This window comes from Macaca fascicularis, chromosome 2, assembly GCF_037993035.2.
Source record: "Macaca fascicularis isolate 582-1 chromosome 2, T2T-MFA8v1.1".
NCBI lineage: Eukaryota > Metazoa > Chordata > Mammalia > Primates > Cercopithecidae > Macaca > Macaca fascicularis.
The window spans coordinates 114,135,721-114,158,540 of NC_088376.1; the positions used below are offsets into that span (position 1 = coordinate 114,135,721).

A 22,820-nucleotide genomic window follows, 5' to 3' on the forward strand; every position below is an offset into this window, starting at 1 on the left:
TTTTCCAGGTGTTGTGTGTCTCAATTCCCTTTGGCTAGGAAAAGGAATTCCCTTCCCCCTTGCACTTACCAGGTGAGGTGATGCCTCGCCCTGCTTCAGCTCTCGCTGGTCAGGCTGCACCCACGGACCAGTGCCAACTGTCTGACACACCCCAGTGGGATGAACCTGGTACCTCAGTTGAAAATGCAGAAATCGCCTGTCTTCTGCGTCGCTCACCCTGGGAGCTGGAGGCTGGAGCTGTTCCTGTTCGGCCATCTTGAGCGCGCCCCCCAACCTAATTTATTTTGACTTGGTTAATGGTATTTGCATAGGGTCAAAAAGTCAAAAGCCAGACTTTTTGACTTCTGACCCTAAAAGTGGAAAAGGAAATGGAAAAAGTGAAAAAGGAAATGGAGGTATTGACTTGCAGCCGTCTTCCCACTGCCCGGAAGAGCATCCTGACGTCTGACATGGGCCTGGCAGGATTCATGGATATATGAGGACATAGAGATAGATTAGGAAGGATGCTGGGACCCTTTGCTACTCTCTCCTTAGAAGATTGCATGTGCACACAGACACGTAATTGTTTACATCCTGCTGCAGAGGATACGTGGATCTTCTGAAACCTGTCTTGAGCCCAGATTGAAAACTGTACTTTAAAGCATAAAAGACCCACTTTGGTAATAGTTCCCATGCTGTCATATACCTCATGCCTCAGCATCCACTTCATTTTATCTGCCTACTCTGGCTCCACACTTTGCTCCTGACCAGTGTGTGGTCAGCCATAACCAGTCTGTAGCTTCATTCCACTTCCCCTGAGGATAATTCATCCTACCCATGGTCCATCTCCACCCAACACTAGACCTGCCTGTGGTTCTCCAGCTTCGTTCCTGAGTTTGACCTCTGAGATCTGTCCTTGTACTTGTCCTAAACTCTGAACTCACACTGCCACTGGCCTTACCTGCCCTACACTATATTCTTTGAGGGTTGCAGAGATGTAAGACCTACAGTCTCTGCTGCTTTGCAGACAAGGACACTGGACTTAAAAGACGTGTTGGAGTTCTCCAAGACCACCCTTAGTGATTATTCATTACAAAGAGCTCATAGGGCTCAGCATATACTTGTAGTCATGGCTAAGACTTATGACAGTGATGTAGTAAGGATACGTAGCTGGATCATGACAGAGAAAGACACAGACTTTGGAGGAATCTATGCACAAGCTTCTTTGTGCTCTCTCTCTCATGAGGGGTCACACAGAGCACTCTTCCAGCAATGAATATGTAGCATTAAGTATGCGATGTTTCAGCCCTGGGAAGCCCATTAGGGACTCAGCAGCCAAGGTTTATTGGGGGCTGTCACATAGGCACCCTCTGTGTAGCACATGCCAAATTCCAAGCTCCCAGAAGGGAAGCAGGTATATAACATAAGCCATATTGTTCACACAGACAGTCTAGGCGTAGTGAGCCACCCTTAATTGTTGGGAACACTCTGAAAGCCAAATACCAGATGCTAGCCAAGGGCCAGCCTTGCAAGCAGACCTTTCTAAGGATAGCAGTCTCAGGCCTGCTGTGTTAACTCTTTTCTGTGCCCCAAGCTCCTGTTTCATAGAATTTTGGCCCACCATGTCCATGTAAACCACAGACTTCTTCAGCTATGCTTTGACTGTTAGGTTTTTAGATGTCAAGTTTCCTCTTGCCATTTTTAAGCCTTGGAGACCAGGAATGCCTGTACCAGAGAGTGCCATTCCTAGATCTGGTCTTCTGGACATCCTCCTTCCAGCCCAAGAACCCCACCTGTGTATCCTGACCTCAGTGCTGCTAGCATTGTAATGTTGTACTTTGGAAATTGATGTAGTTTTCTCTAATATGAGAACAGTGCTGCTATGCAATAGTATAGGGTCTTTTGTCTCAGTGACCCCTCACAGACCCTGCAGGGCTATGCTGTCCAATACAACTGAACCGTTCTATATATGGGGGGCATTTTGGTAGCCACTAGCCACATGTGACTGTTGAGCACTTGAAATGTGGCTAATGTGACTAAGAACTGAGTCTTTAACTTTACTTAATTTTAATGTAAATAACAAAATGTGGCTAGTGGCTACCCCATTGGTTAGCACAGCATGAAACCTGGTGGGCTGAACGATCTGGTAAGCTGGTTGTTCAGGGCCATGGCAGAAAGGATAGACTGAGTGCACAGGATATCAAGAGGAAGGAAAGACATGAAGCAAAAGAAGAAAATTAAGAGAGTTCTTTGAAGTCCGGATATATCCATTTGTGCACATTTATAAATATGTAATATTTAGAGAGATGTAGCTGTTTTCAAATGCTTTCTTTTTGATCAATATTAAATCTTATTTTCACCATTCAGATACTATATCTTGAGAGACAGTTGGAATGAGTACAGATTTTGGAAAAGCCAGGCTTAGGCTAAAATCTTGTCTCTGTAGCTTATTAGCTACAATACTATAACATAACACTGTTTTTAAAATAATGCCATAAAGCTGGGTGCGTTGGCTCACGCCTGTAATCCCAGCACTTTGGAAGGCTGAAGTTGGTGGATCGCCTGAGGTCAGGAGTTCAAGACCAGCCTGGCCAACATGGTGAAACCCTGTCTCTACTTAAAAAAAAAAAAAAAAAAAAAAAAAAGCCAGGTGTGGTGGCACATGCCTGTAATCCCTGCTACTCTGGAGGCTGAGGCAGGAGAATCGCTTGAACCTAGGAGCTGAGATCACGCCACTGCACTCCAGCCTGGACGACAGAGTGAGACTCCACTTCAAATATAAATAAATAAATAGCCATAATTTTTTGATATTAAGGGAGAGTGAAAAATAATTTAACATAGTGCAGTGGACATTCTTATATTTTAAATGTTTCTAAAACCTAAAAGTTCTTAAGTACTAAAAATTCGAAAGCATTTAGGAACTTTCTTTGCTGTTCTTCCCTGAAATTGTTCCTGAACTTCCCAGTTGTGTACTTTAAAAGCCTAGAAAATATCTAGTGAAATATCTGACAAATTTAAATATTAGGGTGGCTTTCAGGATGGCTGAATTTTCTAGCTCCCATTTATAAACACTCTATATTTGTCTGTTTCCTCTGTGTGTGTTTGGTTTCTGTAAGCTCTGCCTTTCTCATCAGGATTCCCTCATTTTGGACTAAGTCTCTTGTGCTGTGACATGTTATCATATTAAACAAGCAAGGCTTTGCCTCATTGAGACACAGAAACAGCAGCAGAAATAGTGAAAAGAACAAGTTAATAAATATAAATACTGTGTATTCTGATATTCTTAGAGGACTTCCGTAATCAAAACAGGACAAATATAGAGGAGTATATATATTACATGGCAACTATAAAAACCCTTAAATACTGTTATATCTTGTTTTATGCTGAACAGAAAAAAGCTTGTATAATGAGTAAAGGAATGAAGTTAAAAAGAACAAAAATGTTCATGTTGTGGTAAGGAACTGGAAAGCACAGAACAAGATTATCAATACCAGCGTAGGTAATGAGGGAGAGTAACAAAATCAGGAAGACCGTCAATATTATTATTGCTAAGACAGTGTTTTTACATGAGGCTTTAAGAGAGCAAGCACATTTTAGCACTTGTTTAAATCTTTTCAGTTTATATAGTAAATAAGTTGGAAAACAATAAATAGGAAAACACTAAATCATGTTATCAGTTATTTGCTCTTAAATATGTTGTTTACTTGTGATAGTGCTAGGTTACATATTTATCTAAGTACAGTCAGATTGACTGAGAGAATAGTCTTTTGTACATTTGATGAACTAATTCTAAACTAAATTGGCTTCTTCAACCTTCATTCATTTATTTATCTGATCATTATTTCAGCATGCCATTCAAAACTGCTAGGTCTGGGTTACTCTTGGGAAGTTGCAAAGGCCTCTGTAGGAAAGGTGCATTCTTCTACACCAGGCAAAAGAGTTTTTCCTGAATAAGGAGAAACAGCTGCTATTCTATTAATAACATTGCTTTTCTGGCATCAAGGGCCAAGCAGGATTACTTCTCTCTGTAAGTACTTCAGACTACTTAACTTTCACCTGAGAAATATAAAATGTATACTTCTTTAGTCCCCATAGGTGTGATTAGCAAAACACATGGAAGGGAGGGTCAGTGTTCTCATCCTCCAGCGTCCTCACATGGACACACACCTTCCTCAGAAGCATTATGACCTGAATGTTGGAGACAGCAAAGATGAACTGACTTAGCATTGTGCTGTCCTGTCATCAGAGCCTTACCACCATTTATTCATCTACATGCTTGTTATTGTTAGAATTAGGAGTCTGATCCTGCGATAAGAGCAGAAATTATTAGAGTGAAAACAGCTGTTTGTAGCTTACCACATTAAGCTACCGTTTAGTTAATTTTTGTTAAGTATATGGTTTCTTTGTTTTAAGTTTAGGGGTACATAGGCAGATTTGTCCCATAGCTAAACTCATGTCATGGGGGTTTGCTGTACAGATTATTTCATTACCCAGGTATTAAGCCTAGTATCCATTAGTTATTTTTCCTGATCCTCTCCCTCCTTTCACCCTCCAGTAGGCCCCTGTGTCTCTTGTTCCCCTCTGTATTAGTCAGGGGTCTCTACAGGGACAGAACTAATGAGATAGCCCACAATAGGCCATCTGCAGGCTGAGGAGCAAGGAGAGTAATCCCGAGTTCCAGAACTGAAGAACTTGGGAGTCCCATGTTTAAGGGCAGGAAGCATCCAGCTTGGGAGAAAGATGTTGGCTGGGAGGCTAGGCCAGTCTCTCTTTTCACATTTTCTTGCCTGCTTGTATTCTAGCTGTGCTGGCAACTGGTTAGATTGTGCCCACCCAGATTAAGGGTAGGTCTGCCTTCCCCAGCCCTCTGACTCAAATGTTAATCTCCTTTGGCAGCACCCTCACAGACTTACCACGATCAGTACTTTGTATCCTTCAATCCAATCAAGTTGACACTCCGTATTAAGCATCACAAGTCCATCCCTTGTCAACTTGAACCCATACACATCTCCTGAAATCATTCATAATCTTTGAATAAAGACAATAATAAGGTCATAATTAAGCCCAACATAATACAACTATCCTTCACACAACCGGAAATGCACCAATCCCCGACCCAAATACTATTACGTTAACAATACTTAAATGCTGATGTGAAGTCAATAAATCTTGTATCATGTGATAAAGGAGAAAGAAAATAAAATCAAGATATTTTCTTAGTACAAATGCACAAACATTCTTAACAAAAGGAGGAGGAAATACTTGTGACAATTACAGTCCTCGTTTCTGCAGCTGGTCACGTGGTCATAGCTGGTATTGATGACTACCTTCTTCTACTACCCATTCTGTATTCCCTTTGCCTTCAGCAAGCACCTAAGCAGGTCATGGGGTTTTTCCTGGTGGAGTGACCCAAACCTTCATTCCTGAGGGGTCTGGGCCATTTGTAGTCCTGCCTTGATTGGGCTGTTGTAGTTTCCCATTGACTTTAATCACAGGGCATGGTAATACTAGGAGATGCCCTAATGGATCTCCTGTATTCGATGCTTACTCTTCCTTACTTCTGTTGTGGAGCAGTAGACTGATTTCATCTTGATAGTACGGGTCAGTCACCTCAGCCAACACTGTAACTCCCTTCTTTGCCTGTTGACTTAAAGGTAGGAGGATCCCAAAGTGTCCAGGTGGCAAACTTAACTTCAGTTTAATGGAATCATTGTATCTTTTGATAGCAGCATTCCTCCCTCTGGAACTAAGACCTCTAGGCCAGCAGAATGTAATGTTGTGGGAACAAGAAGCAAAAATTTTGCTAGTGGATCACTAGGGGTGATGGTAAGTGGTGCCATTTCCACTTCTACCCCTTGATTCCTGGACCTGTGAATCCTGGCAATGAGAGAAACTGTACCATACGTTGGATTTTGATTCAGAGCATATACGGCCTTCTAGAGAACTTTGCCCCAGCCCTGCAAAGTGTTGTCACCTAGTTGGCATTGTAATTGTAACTTCAAAAGGCCATTCCACTGTTCTATCAATCCAGCTGCTTTAGGATGATGGGAAACATGGTAATACCAGTGAATTCCATGAGCATGAGCTCACTGCTGCACTTCTTTAGCTGTAAAAGTGAATGCCTTGGTCAGAGGCAATGCTGTGTGGAATACCATGATGGTGGATGAGGCATCTGTGAGTCCGTGGATGGTAGTCTTGGCAGAAGAATTGCATGTAGGATAGGCAAATCCATATCCAGAGTAAGTTCTATTCCAGTGAGGACGAACCTCTGCCCTTTCCATGATAGAAGAGGTCCAATATAATCAACCTGCCACAGCTGGCTGGTCACCTTGAGGAATGGTGCCATATCCAGGGCTCAGTGTTGGTCTCTGCTGCTGGCAAATTGGGCACTCAGCAATGGCCGTAGCCAGGTCAGCCTTGGTGAGTGGAAATCCAAGTTGCTAAGCCCAAGCATAACCTCCATCCCTGCCACCATGGCCACCGTGTTCATGGGTCCATTGTGGGATGACAGGGGTGGCTGGGGAAAGATGCTGAGTGGTGTCCACAGAATGGGTCATCCCGTCTACTTGATTATTAAAATCCTCCTCTACTGAGATCACCTGTTGGTGAGCATTCACATGGGATACAAATATCTTCACAGTTTCTGACCACTCAGAGAGGTCCTTCCACATACCTCTTCCCTAGATTCCTTTTTCACCAATTTTCCAATCATGCTTCTTCCGAGTCCCTGACCCTTCAGCCAAACCATTGACTACAGTCCATGAATTCGTATATAATCACACATCTGGCCATTTGTCCTTCCATGCAAAGTGCACAACCAGGTGCACTGCTTGAAGTTCTGCCCACTGGGAAAATTTCCCTTCATTACTGTCCTACAGGGATGTCCTAGAAAGGGGCTGTAGTGCTGCAGCTCTTGACTTTCGGGTGGTGCCTGCATATCGGGTAGAGCCACCTGTGAACCAGGCCCTAGTCTTCTCTTCCTCTGTCAACTGATCCTAGGGCACTCCCCATGAGGCCATCGGTGCAGGTTAGGGGGAGAAGGCAGGGTGGCAGGAGTGGAGACCATGGGCATTTGAACCGTTTCCTCATGTAACTTATTTGTGCCTTCAAGACCTGCTCAAGCCTGATCATGTATATTCCACTTCCGTTTGATGATGGAATGCTGCTGTGTATGATCCGCTTTATGGCTAGATGGGTCAGAAAGCGCCCAGCTCATGATAGGCAGTTCAGGTCGCATGGTGACTTGATGACCCATAGTCAAACGTTCAGTTTCCACCAAAGCCCAGTAACAGGCCAAGAGTTGTCTCTCAAACTGACAGTAGTTATCTGCAGAAGATGGCAGGGCTGTGCTCCAGAATCCTAAAGGCCTCTGCTATGATTCACCTAAGGGGGCTTGCCAAAGGCTCCAAACAGCATCCCTATCTGCCACTGACACTTCAAGCACCATTGGATCTGCTGGGTCATATGGCTGCTTGCACAGCAGCCTGGATCTGTTGCAGAGCCATCTCCTGTTCTGGACCCCACTCAAAACTGTCAGCCTTTCAGGTCACTTGATAAATGTGCCAGAGTAACACACCCAAATGAGGAATATCTTGCCTCCAAAATTCAAGTAGGCCCACTAGGCATTGTGACTCTTTCTTGGTTGTCGGAGGGCCCAAATGCAGCAACTTACACTTCATCTTAGAAGGAATATCTCGATAGGCCCCACACCACTGGATCCCTAGAAATTTTACTGAGGTAGAAGTTCTCTAAATTTTAGTCAGATTTATTTCCCATCTTCTGGCACACAAATGTTTCACAGTAAGTCCAGCGTGTTTGCTACTTCTTGCTCACTGGATCTAATCAGCATAATGTCATCAGTGTAATGGACCAGTGTGATATCTTGCGGAAGTGAAAAGTGATGAAGGTTTCTCCAAATAAGATTATGACACAAAGCCAGAGAGTCAATATGCCCCTGAGGTAGGACAGTAAAGATATAATGTTGGCCTTGCCAGTTGAAGGCAGATTGCTTCTGGTAGGCCTTATGGACTGGAATGGAGGAAAAGGCATTTGCAGAGTCAATGGCTGCATACCAGGTGCCAGGAGATGTGTTAATTTGCTCAAGCAATGAAACCACATCTGGTAAAGCAGCTGCAATTGGAGTCACCACTTGGTTAAGTTTACGATAATCCGCTGTCATTCTTCAAGATCCATCTGTCTTCTACACAGGCTAAATGGGAGAGTTGAACGGGGTTGTGATGGGAATCACCACCCATACGTCTTTCAAGTCCTTGATGGTGGCACTAATCTCTGCAATCCCTCCAAGGATGCAATATTGGTTTTTTGTTTGTTTGTTTGTTTTGAGATGGAGTCTCACTCTGTAGCCCAAGCTGGAGTGCAGTGGAGTGATCTCAGTTCACTGCAACTTCTGCCTCCTGAGCTCAAGTGATTCTCATGCCTCAGCCTCCTGAGTAGCTGGGAGTACAAGTGTGCACCACCACACTCGGCTAATATTTTGTACTTTAGTAGAGGTGGAGTTTCATCGTGTGGCCCAGGCTGGACTCAAACTTCTGAGCTCAGGCAATCCACCCACCTCGGCCTCCCAAACTGCTGGAATAATAGGCGTGAGCCACTGCACCCGGGCACAATAGTTTTTAAATTTACTATTCGTCTAGGTAGAGGCCACTCTAATGGCTTCCATCTGGCCTTTCCCACCATAATAGCCCTTACCCTACTAGTCAGGGAGCCAATGTGGGGGTTCTACCAGCTCCTTAATATGTCTGTGCCAATTATGCATTCAGGCAATGGGGAAATGACCATAGGATCAGTCAGGGGACCCACTGTAAGTCAGACCTGCTAAAACTCCATTAATTACCTGACTTTTGTAAGCCCCTGCTTTAACTGGAGGGCCACAGTGATGTTTTCAGTCCCCTGGAATCCACATCAGCTCAGAGCCAGTGTCTAGTAGTCCCCGAAATGCCTGATCATTTCTCTTTCCCCGGTGCACAGCTACCCTGGTAAAAGGCCGGAGGTCTTCTTGGGGAAGGATGGGAGAAAGATTCACTGCATAAATTGTTGGTAATGTAGTGGGGTCCTTCTTTGGGGTACCTGGCCTCCCTTCATTCAAGGGGTTCTAGATCTGTAAACTAGTTCAAGTCTGGAAATTGATTTGGGGCCATGATTCTCTGTTTTTATAATTCAGATTAGTCTTGTGTCTGTTCAACCTAGAAATTTTCTGCTTGTATAAATTAAGTAGGAATGCAGTAGGCTTCCTATCCGCTTAACTTCTAGGAACACCATGATTAAATAGCCAGTGCCAGAGCTCTACATGAGTCAGACTATTCTGATTGCCGCTTTGCCTCCGCTGTCCGTCGTGGTAGGCCCATTTTGCCTTTGACAGTTGAGTGCTGCCACCTGGCCCCTGCCACCTCGGGATCCAGTTATTTCCACTGTATTTAAATTTTGTAGTTGAGTGACTGTGGTTCCCACTGTTAGATCTGGCATACAGAGAAGAGCAGTTACAGGGCTCTTCAAATTATAGGACATCTTCAAAATGCAGGTGTTGCCCTCACAAATCTGTTTCACAAGGCATTGGTCAAGGGTGTATCTTCTGGACCCTCCCAGCTGGGATGAGTAGGTCTAAGGTGACTAATACACTCCACCATCCCTCTCCCTAAGCCTTTGGATCCCTTCCTCTACATTAAACAAAGGGAGATCAGGCATTTCCAGCTTTCTCACAGTGAACCATCTTTTAATCCATACTTCAGCTAACCAAAGAAACTATTAGAACCTTTTTTAACTCCCCAAGCTGCAACATTAAATGCAGAGTCCCTACTTAGTGGACCCAAATCAATAAATTCAGCCTGACCCAACTCTGTGTTTCTTCCACCATTGTCCCATACCCTTAATGTCCATTCCCATCCTGTTCTCCAGATTTCTGTTTATATAAATTAGAAAACTCAAGCAGTTATTTTCAAGTGTAGCACACCTCCTTATGAGTCACACTCTCAACCTCACCTCTAGGGGCCTGCTGGGACTTTAGCCTAGTTATAGGTCTAGAAGCAAACAGGGGTGTTGGGGTGGGTCCCGAGGAGAATCAACATTATCTTACCTGGCAACTGCCTCAGGAGATAAGACTCTCACTCAGGGCAATTGTAGCAAATTTGAGGCTCGGTATCTGCTTCTGAAGCTGGGAGATAGAATCCCTAAGTTCATCATTTTGTTTCATCACTTTGTCCACCAAACTTAGGAGCAACCAACCAGCTTCATTATGTTCCTGTAGAGAAAGAGCTGGAATTGTGGAAAAACACACAAGCTCTTACCATGTGAGTGGCTGTTCTGCAATAAAAAATGGATGCACAGCTTTGCCAGGTGTCTACTGTTAAAGTGAGGGCATTTATTGGAAAAGAATGGGACCCTGCAACTTGGAATAGGGACGTGTGGGAGGACCCTGATGAAGCTGGGGGCACTGAGTTCCTTTTGCCAGAAGGAACACCGTCCCCATCCCCAGTCATGTCAGCATCCCCTCCCCGGCCCAAGCTGCCATCAGCCTTTCCACCTTTGTCTGAGGAGATAAATGCTGTGCTCCCTGAGACAACACTGATGTCCTCCCCTGAGGCAGTTGCCAGGCAGAAAAATGTTGATTTTCCTCAGGACCCACTCCCAATACCCCTGTTTGCTTCTAGAGCTATAACTAAAGTCCCGGTAGGTCCCTAGAGGTGAGGCTGAGAGTGTGACCCATGAGAAGGTGCACTACACTTGAAAAGAACTGCTTGAGTAGTTTTCTTTATTGTTATTGCTATTATACTTTTAAGTTCTAGGGTACATGTGCACAACGTGCAGGTTTGTTACATATGTATATATGTGCCATGTTGGTATGCTGCACCCATCAACTCATCATTTACATTAGGTATTCCTCCTAATGCAGTCCCTCCCCACTCTCCCCACCCTATGACAGGCCCCAGTGTGTGATGTTCCCCATCCTGTGTCCAGGTGTTCTCATTGTTCAATTCCCACCTATGAGTGAGAACATGCAGTGTTTGGTTTTCTGTCCTTGCGATAGTTTGCTCAGAATGATGGTTTCCAGCTTCATCCATGTCCCTACAAAAGACATGAACTCATCCTTTTTTATGGCTGCATAGTATTCCGTGGTGTATATGTGCCACATTTTCTTAATCCAGTCTATCATTGATGGACATTTGGGTTGGTTCCAAGTCTTTGCTGTTGTGAATAGTGCTGCAGTAAACATAGGTGTGCATGTGTCTTTATAGTAGCATGATTTATAATCCTTTGGATATATACCAAGTAATGGGTTCGCTGGGTCTAATTTATACAAACAGAAATCTGGAGAACAGGCATGGGAATGGATATTAAGGGTGTGGGATAATGGTGGAAGGAACATAGAGTTGGGTCAGGCTGAATTATTGATTTGGGCCCACTAAGAGGGAAGGGTGCAGGACTGAGAAGGAATTTCAGAGGTGATAGAATGTTCTTTCATTACCCAGGTACTAAGCCTAGTACCTAATAGTTATTTTTTCTACTCATTTCCCTCCTCCCACCCTCACCCTCAGTGGGCCCCAGTGTCTGTTGTTCTCCTCTTTGTGTCCATGTGTTCTCATCATTTAGTTCCCACTTATAAGTGAGAACATGTATTGTTTCTGCATTAGTTTGCTAAGAATAATGGCCTCCAGCTCCATCCATGTTCCTGCAAAGGACAGGATCTCGTTCTTTTTTATGGCTGTGTAGTAGTCCATGGTGTGTATATACCCCATTTTCTTTATCCAGTCTACCATTGGTGGGCATTTGGGTTGATTCCCTGTCTTTGCTATTGTGAATAGTGCTTCTGTGAACATATGCCTGCATATGTCTTTATGGTAGAATGATTTATATTCCTTTGGGTATATATTCAGCAATGGATTACTGGGTGAAATGGTAGTTCTGTTTTCTGAAGACTTGATAGGGGCTGTATAATTACAAAAACGTTATTATAATTACTTGAGAATATGTAACAACAGATTTACTCATGTGTCTGTTTTATCTTAGACAAAATGGAAAAAGCCAGTTTTCTGGGATTATTTGCCATTCAAGTTTCTGCTTGTTCTTAAGCAAATCATTATCTACATCTCTTCAGTGGGAATGTCATGAACTTCAAACAAACTGTGTGCCTCCAGAAGAGCTGGAGTGGGAACGTGGCATAGACTTTCTAGTTGGAAGAGTCAGAGTACATGTAGGTAATAGGAATCCTGTAGATAGGTTTCTTTCATGCAGCACCTCTAGGAGCCTATGCCACACAGACACTCTTCATCTCTGGAGCAAGATGTGGCTTGCAGCATTTCCCAGGTATATTTTCCCATGGAACCCAACTTTCCACACCCCAACACTTTTTTTTCAGTACTTATTTCATGAGTTGAAATAACAGATAAAGCATGGGCTTTGAGGTCAAACAGATCCAGATTTGAATTTCAGCTTTACTACTCTCCACTTTTTCATCTCAAGCCAGGAACTTTGCCTTTCTGACTCTTAGTTTTTTCAGAGGTAAAATACCTGTTGTAAAGATCAAGTGCAATTAGGTAAGAAAAGAAATACTTAAAAGAATGCCTGGCACACAAAAAACACTAAGTGGCTGCTGTTGCAGCTACTACAGCAAAATAATTAATACCAGAGCTGTATCTCCCTCTCACATATTTTCTCTTTCACACGAGTTTTTAGCTACCTGTTTTCTGTTCACATTTGTGTTCCACAGAGACCTCAAATTCAGTATGTACACCCAAAATTTATATAATCTTCCTTTATATCTTCTCTGGTTGATACAACCACATCCAGTCAACTGCTAAATCTGGTCAGCTGTGTCTCCTAAATATATCTCACATCCATTCACTTCTCCTCAGTTTCAAGACTGCATCATAGCTTGCCTGGGCTACTCCTGTTGTCTCTCTGGAGTACTTTCTATGTTACTAACCTGGTTTCTGCATTGCAGCCCAAATGCTCAGTCTAAACACTTATGGGATCATGCTGCTTCTCAAGTTTGAACTTTCAGAGCCTCTCTAAGGCCCACAATAGGGTTTTTCAAACTCGTTAACCCTAACACCAGTTGAAGTCCTTAAAATTATAGATTCCTGGACTGTCTCTGGGAATCCTTTCCTCTAGAGATTCTGATCCAGATGATCTTGGATTTGGCCCAGGATATTTGCATTTTAAGTAAGCTGCCAGGTACTACAAATGGTAGCCAAATTTGGAAAATCCTCACATGTAAATAATCCACACTGTGTTTGGCACCTCTGACTAGCTATCCAGTACTCTCTTTTTAATTTTATTTTATTTTTATTTTTAGTTTTAGTTTTAGTTTTAGTTTTAGTTTTAGTTTTTTGGAGACAGGGTCTCGCTCTGTTGCCCAGGCTGGGAGTGCAAGGCTGCATGCAGCCTTGACGTCAGCAGGCTCAAAGCAATCATCCCACTTCAGCCTCCTGAGTCGCTGGGGCTATGAATGTATACCATCATGCCCAGGTAATATTTAATTTTTTGTAGAGACAGGATCTCACCATATTTCCAAAGCTATTCTTGAACTCCTGGGCTCAAGTAATCCTCCTGCCTCGGCCTCCCAAAGTGCTAGGATTACAGGTGCGAGCCATTGCATGCAGCCTCCAGTACCCTCTTAACTCATGCTCTGAGCTTCCCCATACAATAAGCTACATCATCCTTTAGAAAGTCTGCACTGCTCACTCTCTCCTCCTAGAATACCTTTTTCTTCATCTCTAATTACCCCTTACCAAAAGTCTTTCAAGAACCTGTTCCAGTACCTCCTTCAGGCAGCCTATCCTCATTCCAGTAGTTTGTCGGCCCCCCCTTTTTTTTTTTTTTTTGAGACATAGTCTTGCTCTGTCACCCAGGCTGGAGGGGGCAGTGGTGCGATCTTGGCTCACTGCAAGCTCCGCCTCCCGGGTTCACGCCATTCTCCTGCCTCAGCCTCCCCGGTAGCTGGGACTACAGGTGCCCGCCACCACGCCTGACTGATTTTTTTTTTTTTTTTTTTTTTTTGTATTTTTAGTAGAGACAGGGTTTCACCATTTTAGCTAGGATGGTCTTGCTCTCCTGACCTTGTGATCCGCCCACCTCGGCCTCCCAAAGTGCTGGGATTACAGGCATAAGCCACCGTGCCCGGCCTTGTCAGCCCCTTTCTATGTAATTATAGCATTTTCACATTGTGGAGCAATTTTTTGTTTATGTGTGTCTCTGTTCCACTAGACTTGAGGACAGGGATTACTTTATTTCTATAGCCTCAGCATTTAGCTCAGTTTCTGCAAAATGATAGTAGTTAGTGAATGTTTGTCAAAAGAATTAAAGGGAAATAGGAAGGCCAGAAAGAATGCTTGCATTATACCAGTAGTCACAAAAATGTTACTTGGAGTCCTGAAGTATCTCAAGGAGAACCGGTGGTCAGAGTAGAGGCCTAACTATGGAGGATTCCTGCATTATCCCCCTTTCCTGAAACCCTCACCTCTGATTCAACCCAAGAAAATCTGCTTCTTAAGTTTTTGTATGTTGGTGAACAGGGTAAGGTTTTGTTGAAAAGAAGAGAAAAGCTGACACTAAAAGTAAATTTGGAAACCATAGCCCTGGACCATCATTTGCCTTTATAAAACCCCCTTTTTTTTTTGTGGATTTCTGCTTTCTGTGCTTTAAAATGAAGTGGGAAAACTTAAAGAATTTGAGAAATAAAGCCAAGTGATCTAAATTGGAAAATGAATCTATGAGGGGATATTAGATATTTCCTACTCTGTTGGGTCATACAGTGTAGTATAACCTTGGGGCTACTTGCTTATTTTCAAGCACCTGGCAGGTTATCATGGGAGAGATGCTAAGCAGTTGGCATCCATATTCATGGAGGACTGAACGGGGAACATAAAGATTAAATTGAAAAAGTTGGGAGAATTCCTCTAAATTTATTTGAGAAAACTGCTTCTGTTTCCAAAACAGTGTCTTTAGGATGTACCCTCTTTGAGGATAAGAAACTCATCTCTGCCTTAGTCCCTGGCATGGGCTGGTACCTCATTGGCAGTCACCAAACATTTGTTGAAGGGATGCATGAATTGCCATCAATGAAGGCATATACAAAATGCGGTGCCATCCAAGAATTATCAATCTCAAAAACGGAAGTTATCTTAAAATTAAGACACCATTAGACTTGTCACAGATTGAAATTATGGGATTCATTTGTAAGAACTTGATCAATAATATGAAATTAATGTAACTTCATATGCTGTATGTCCGTAGTTCATCATCATAAAAACAGCTAAAGGTAGAGTAGTTCCCTTGTAATATTGCTTACTGAAGAGTAAGAATTAACCATCTCTTTTTCTCTTGAAAGAGATCAAATAGTAACTTAGATGGTTTCTCATTCATATAAAGAGAAAGAATTATTCATATAGAGGTGTGAATATTTATGAAATCTCATGGGTAAATTTGACTCTCTTGGCCACAGTTTCTATTGCACCTTTGAAGAATACAAGTACTTGCTGTTGCTCTAGTTGCCAAGTAGATTCAGTCAGCATTTATCTACTATGTTTCTACAGACTCCATTGCCTTACACAAAAGTGGGTTGTGGGGTAAAATGTAACCTGTCCCCTTAGTTCTTAAAACATATACTACCATTTTAAGCCTCTGAAAAGTCCTAGAGGGTAGAAACCTGTCTGTTTCAATACAGTATTTCCCAACAATATTTTGCCACTTTTTTTGTAAAACATCTATTGACAAATCATGGGAACATTGGATAGATTATTTGTCTTCAAATAGTTTGAAGCATTTATTTATCATACCCATTGGGGAAGCTAGCAAAATATATAAATAAACGGGTATATAAACAGGTGTGATAAATAAATGAAATAATTATATGTATGCCATAAGCCCTCTGAAGCGAAAAAAACAGTTATTTTGAGTATTAAAAATCATCAAAAAGGCCAGGTGAAACTAGAGTATGAAAATCTTGAGGAGATATAAAGCTCAGGTTGGCAATGTGAGAACTAATGAAAGGAAAGGGCTTCCTTTCATTATTGAGGAGAAAAAGAGAAGTTCCTATGTTCTGTTAGAGCCAGCAGCCCTATTTACCTAGATAGTTACTTCATCTACTATTTTATCTTTGAACAAGAGCTTGTGTAAGTCCCTCCAAATAGTACCCCTCTATGGGCAGCTCCAAAAAGCAGCCTGTTGGGGAGGTGTCTGCTCTTGAGAGATTCACAGAGTGTATAGTGTGAGGATGAGAGCAATTGTATGTTTTCCTTCTGAAGAATAGTACAGAAGTTATAATAGATTCTCTTGAAAATCTCCTTGAAAGACATAAACTTCCCAAAACCTACTTTTATACTCATGTATTTGCAAAGATATATTATCACATTATCAGATAATTGGGGATTGTTACATGCATGGTATACATATTAGAATAGATCAACTTCTGTAACAAATAAAAAATATATTATGGTTCAAACACAATAAAAGTGTATTTTCTTGCTTTTATAACAGCCCTGGGTGGGTGTTTTAAGTTAGTAAGACAGTCTTCATCCACACAATCATTTAGGGACCAAGACTAATGGATAATCTGCCATCATCAATACATAGCACCAAGGTTGTACTGGGGGTCATCTCCACTCCAGCTTTCTAGAAGGGAGAAAGCATGAAGGCACATATATAAGAAATTTTTAGGACTAAGCCTAGAAATTGCACACATCACATTCACACTTTAGTGTCCACAATTCAGTCACATGGCTCCACTCAACTGCAATGGGGAGGCTAAGATGTATACTCTAGCTCTGTACCCAAGAAGAAACAGAAAACATGGATTTAGTGAGCATCTGGGGGACTGTGTCTGTCACAACATAGTTGTTGCATCTTGGTCCTTGGTCACCAAATTAGAAGGTTGATTTGTGCTATCTCATTTGCTCCCTTCTGGCTCATAGATGTTTCTGCATAGTGTGATGGTGATGTACCCATCCATTTTATTGTGACCCTCATTAGCAAACTTCCACATACCACACAGCAATTCTCAGGACATTTCCACCTTTTTCCATTCAACATTTATTGTAGGGTCAGGCTCTTAGAAGTACTAGAGGTACCGAAGGGAACAATGTCCTTATCCTTGGGAGTTTATTCTCTTGTGTAAGAGAAAGACAATAAAGAAAGAAAATAATTAGTTTGTGCCACATGCTGTAAAAAAGAGAGTAAGTAATGGGAAAGGGTAAAGCAGTACTGCTCTTGCCAACATATCAAAGTTGGCTTCTCTAGGAAACTGGAGGCTAAGATCTGAAGGATGGTAGTGAGCCAGCCACTTGGGCTGAAAGAACAGCATTCCAGAGAAAACAACATGCACAAAGGTCCTAAGGCAAGAATGAGCTTGGCAAGTTCAAGAAACTTGTATCTAGGACACCAGTGTGTGTGTGGCGAGTAAGCAAGAAAGGCTCATGTGAGATGAGATAGGGCTGTAAGATAGGCTGAGTCAAGTGTTTCACACAAGGCCATACAGATCTTGGAGAGTTTACATGTTATCTGAGAGTGAGAGTAAACCACGAAAAAGTTTGTTGTTGTTTGTTCTCTGTAACAGCTTTATGTTAATATAATTCACATACTATAGAGTTTACCCATTCAAAGGGTACAGTTCAATGGCTTTTATTAGAGTTATGCAACCATTACCACAGTCCATCTTAGAACAGTTTCATCAACTCAAAAAGAAATCCCATACCATTTAATAGTCACTCAGTTTCCTCCAAATCCCCAGCCCTAGGCAACTACTAATCTATTTTCAGTCTCTGTAGGTTTGCCTATTGTAGACATTTCATAAAAATGGAATTAGACAGTGTGTGGTCTTATGTGATTCGCTTCCGTTACTTAGCATATTGTTTTCAAGGTTCATCAACATTTTAGTGTGTGTCAGTACTTCGTTACTTTTATGGCTGAATAATATTTTGTTATTTGGCTATATCTACCACATTTTATTTATCCATTTGTCGGTGGATATTTTGGTTGTTTTCACCTTCTGGCTACTATTAATAATGCTATGAACATTCATGTACAAATTTTTGTGTGACCATATGTTTTTATTTCTCTTGGATATATACCCAGGAGTAGAATTTCTGAGTCATATGGTAACTATGCTAACCTCTTGAGGAACTTCAAGACTGTTTTTCCAAAGTGGCAATACCATTTTGCATTCCCATCAGCTGTGTATGATAGTTCCAATTTCTCCATTTCTTTGTCAGCACTTACGATTATCTATCATTTTGAATAAAGCCATTCTAGGGGTTTGAAGTGATACCCTCATTGTGCTTTTGATTTGCAATTACCTGATGACTAATGATGTTGAACATCTTTTCATGTGTTTATTTGCCATTTGTGTATTTTCTTTGGAGAAATACCAATTCAAGTTACTTACCCACTTTTGAATTGTCTTTTTATTATTAAATTTTAAGAGAGCTTTATATATTCTAGGTACAAGTCCCTTATCTGTATATGATTTGTAAATATTTTTGCCCATTCCGTGGCTTGTCACTTTCTTGATGGTGTCTTTTGATGCACAATAATTTTTTGCTTTAACGAAGTCCCTTTTTTTGTTGTTGTTGCTTGTGCTGTTGGTGTCCTTCCTACCTAAGAAACCATTACTTAATTCAAGGTCATGAAAATTTATACCTACATTTTCTTCTAAGGATTTTGTAGCTTTAGCTCTTACATGTAGGTCTGTGGTTCGTTTTTACTTAATTTTTATATATGGTGTGAAATAAAGATCCAGCTTCATTTTTTGCATGTGAATATCTAGTTGTCCCAACACTGTTTGTTGAAATACTATTCTTTTCTCCACTGAGCTGTCTTAACACTCTTGTAAAAAATCAGTTGACCTCATAAAAAGGTTTTAAGCTGGGAAAAGATACGATCTGATTGATACTTTAAAAGGATCAGTCTCTCCAAGGATGGCTTTTAGAGAGGCAAAAGGGAAGTAGAGCTGGGAAGCTGTTATAATAATCCAGGTTAGTCAAGTAATGGCCAAGACTAGTGACAGCAAAGAAGATGGCAAGCTTTATAAAGATTGAAGATAGTTTGGAGAGAGGATTGCCTTGACTCTATGTTTTTGCCACTTTTTCACTTGTCTGTGTCACAGCTGTCTTTTCTACTTTTCCCCATTATATTTTCTCTTAAATGGTCTTGAGAATTTTTTCTGTTATTTTTGGAAGTCTTTTTTTTTTTTTTTTTTTTTTTTTTACTTTACTGTTTTTTATTTCCTGTCTGTGATAAAACTCACAACTTATTTGTATCTACACTATTACTAAAACCACAGCTTATTTGTATCTACACCTATTGTTTCCTTCTTCACTCTTTCCTGGATTCTATCCCTCTTCACCTACTCAGTGATTTTCCTTTACCAGTTATATCCTGTGTCTTCAGTAGTTCTCCTTCTATAAGCCTTGTCCCATTAGATACACATTTTCTTAGGTGTATTCCATCTTTTTTTGAGTCTGGTTTTTAAAATGTAATTTATACATAGTAAAATTCACCCTTTTTAATGCACAGTTCAGTGAGTCCTAACAAATGTATATAGTTGTGAAACCATCACCACAGTCAAAAATAGAACATTTCATCACTCTCAAAAAGTTCCCTCATGTACCTTTGCAGTCAGTCCCTACCCTTCTTCCCCAGTCCTAGCAACTGATTTGATTTCTGTTCCTATAGTTTTGCCTTTTCCAGAATGCAATATAAATGGAGACATAGAGCCTATGGCCTTTTTTCATTGGGTTTTTTCATTTAGTATAATGCTTTTGAGATTCATCCATATTATTATACATCCCAGTAGTTTGTTTTTTAAAATTGTGAAATGATATTCTATTATGTAGATTATTCATTTATCCCCCTGATGGATAGTTGGGTTCTTACATGTTTTGGCCATTGTGGATGATGCTGCTATAAATATTTATATATAGATCTTTGTGGATTTTTTTCATTTCTCCTGAGTAAACACATAGGAGGAGAATTACTGGGTCATTTAGTATGTGTATGTTTATAAGAAACTATCAAGCTGTTTTCCAAAGTGGATATACCATTTTGCATTCTTACCAACAGTTTATAAGAGGTTTAGTTCTAGTTGCTCGACATTCTTACCAACCTTTGGTATATTGATTCCTTTTTTTTTTTTTTTTTTGAGACAGAGTTTCTCTCTTGTTGCCCGTGCTAGAGTGCAATGGCATAATCTCGGCTCATTACAACCTCTGCCTCCCGGGTTTAAGTGATTCTCCTGCCTCAGCCTCCAGAGCAGAGCAGCTGGGATTACAGGCACATGCCACCATGCCCGGCTAATTTTTATGTTTTTAGTAGAGACGAGGTTTCGTCATGTTAGCCAGGCTGGGCTCGAACTCCTGACCTCAAGTGATCTGCCTGCCTCGGCCTCTCAAAGTGCTGGGATTACAGGCGTGAACCACTGCGCCTGGCCAGTATATTCTTTCTTTAATTATAGCTATTCTAGTAGGTGTGTAATGGTATCTGTGTTTTTTGTTTTTTTTGTAATGGAGTTTTGCTGTTTTGCCCAGGCTGGAGTGCAGTGGCGCGATCTAGGCCCACTACAACCTCTGCCCCCTGGGTTCAAGCGATTCTTCTGCCTCAGCCTCCTGAGTAGCTGGGATTACAGGCGCCCACCACCATGACTGGCTAATTTTTGTATTTTTAGTAGAGATGCGATTTCACCATGTTGGCCAGACTGGTCTCGATCTCCTGACCTCAGGAGATCTACCTGCCTCACCCTCCTAAAGTGCTGGGATTACAAGTGTGAGCCACTGCACCCAGCCCTCACTGTGTTTTTAATTTGCATTTCTCTAATGATTAATGATACTTTGTTGTGCTTATTTGCCATCTCTGCACATCCTTTGGTGAAGGGTTTATTCAGATCTTGTGTCCATTTTTTATTTGAATGTTTATTCTTTTTGGGCATTTTATATGTTCTCAATACAATTTTTTCTTAGGTGAATGTTTTGTGATTATTTTCTCTCAGTCTGTAGCTTGTCCTTTCCTTTTCTCACTAGTGTCTTTTAAAAAGAAAACTTTTAATTTCTGTCTAAATTAAGTCTAATTTATCATTTTGTTGTGATTTGTGATTTTTGCTTAATAATCTCGGGCCACAGAAAGTTTTCTACTATGTGCTAAATGTGGAAACAAATGTGAAAAAGATATACAAGATACTTGTCTTCGTTTTTCACTGAGTTTTCTTCTTTTATAGTTTTAGCTCTTGTATTCGAGCTTGTGATACATTCAAGTTAATTTTTAAAAGCAAGGGTCAAGGCTTAGTTTTTTCATATGGATTGTTCAGCACCATTTGCTGAACGTGGTGTACACCCCCTTTGATACCTTTATTTGAAATCAATTGACTTTGTATATATGGGTTATCCCATATTTTAACAAAGACCTCCCTCAACCCCACATGCCTATTTAACTAAAAATGCATCACTTCCACCTCTTCACAATCATTCTTTAAAGTGTGGTCTAGACTGTGCTTCATCATTTCTTTCTTACTCCTTACACTGGCATCTTTCTCTACCATTTCATTAAAACAGTTCTTGCCAGAATCACCAGTGATCTGTGTTCAAGAGTTTTGTCCTTGTTACATGTGACTCTCAACGGTCCTGGACCTTGCTGACCCCTCCCTCCTCTTTCAAACACTCTCTTCACTTGACCAGTGCAACATCTTACCATCCTTCATATTTTTCTTCTGTTTTTCCATTTGCCCCATGTGTCTACTTTGATAGTTTTTCTTTACCCATTTCTTAAATGTCATTGTCCCTCGGCATTCTGACCAAAGCCCCTTTTCCTCTTTGTTCTTTGCATGTTCCCTGCTTATTCCCGTTTGTTCCCCTGACTGAAGAATCTCAAATTTATGTCTGACCCAAATCTTTCTGAGATTTATTTCTGCATGTCTAACTGCCTACCAGGACCACAGCTGTATGAGGAAAAAGTACCTTGTATATGTCTTGTTCACATTTATATTCACATGCCAAGTACACAGGACTTAATAACAATTTGTAGACTGATCAAATGAATACATGAGCAAACTAAACTGATACCACATATATTCCATGAATATATGACTGGAGGCACAAAATAAGTAAGTTACTTTTGGAATCACATACTTTGTCTTCACCATGGCACAGTTTTCCTTTACAGCTGGTAGTGAATCTTTGGATAAAGAGATGGGAATGAGATTCTGCACAGGGGCAGGAAGGAGATGCGAGAGTAAAGAGACATTTCTCCAAACGTTGCAAACACTGTTTCTAAAGTTTTCTAGTCTAGTAATTGTAATTTTCTTTTGAAATTATGTATATTATTTGGAGAATAAAATAGTTAGTGGCTCTATTAAATTCTGATTGTAGCTTTAGCTATAACACATCATTTCTTTTTGAATTTCCACCAAAGTTTTTATATGTTGCTGTAACATTTTTTAAGACCTAAAGCAAGCTTGTCCAACCTGCAGTCTACAGGCTACATGCAGCCCACAATGGCTTTGAATGCAGCCCAACACAAATTCATAAACTTTCTTAAAATATCATGAGACTTTTTAAATTTTGATTTTTATTTTTTAGCTCATCAGCTACCATTAGTGTTAGTGTATTTAATGCGTGGCCCAAGACAATGCTTCTACCAATGCAACCCAGGGAAGCCAAAAGATTGGATGCCGCTGCCCTAAAGTGATTCTCAAGAGTTATATAAAACAGCATTCTCCATTGTTTTTGGCACCAGTGACCAATTTCATGGAAGCTAGTTTTTCCATGGACTGATGGGTGGAGGCAGTGGTGTGGGATGGTTTTGGAATGAAACTGTTCTATGAAACTGTTCTACCTTAGCTCTAC

The 22,820-nt window shown here is 41.1% G+C and overlaps 1 protein-coding gene across 17 annotated transcripts in view; it reads left to right on the forward strand.

Moving 5' to 3' along the window:
- Positions 1-22,820, forward strand: part of DOCK3 (dedicator of cytokinesis 3) — a 687,722-nt gene that overhangs the window by 423,695 nt on the left and 241,207 nt on the right. The window lies entirely within an intron of this gene.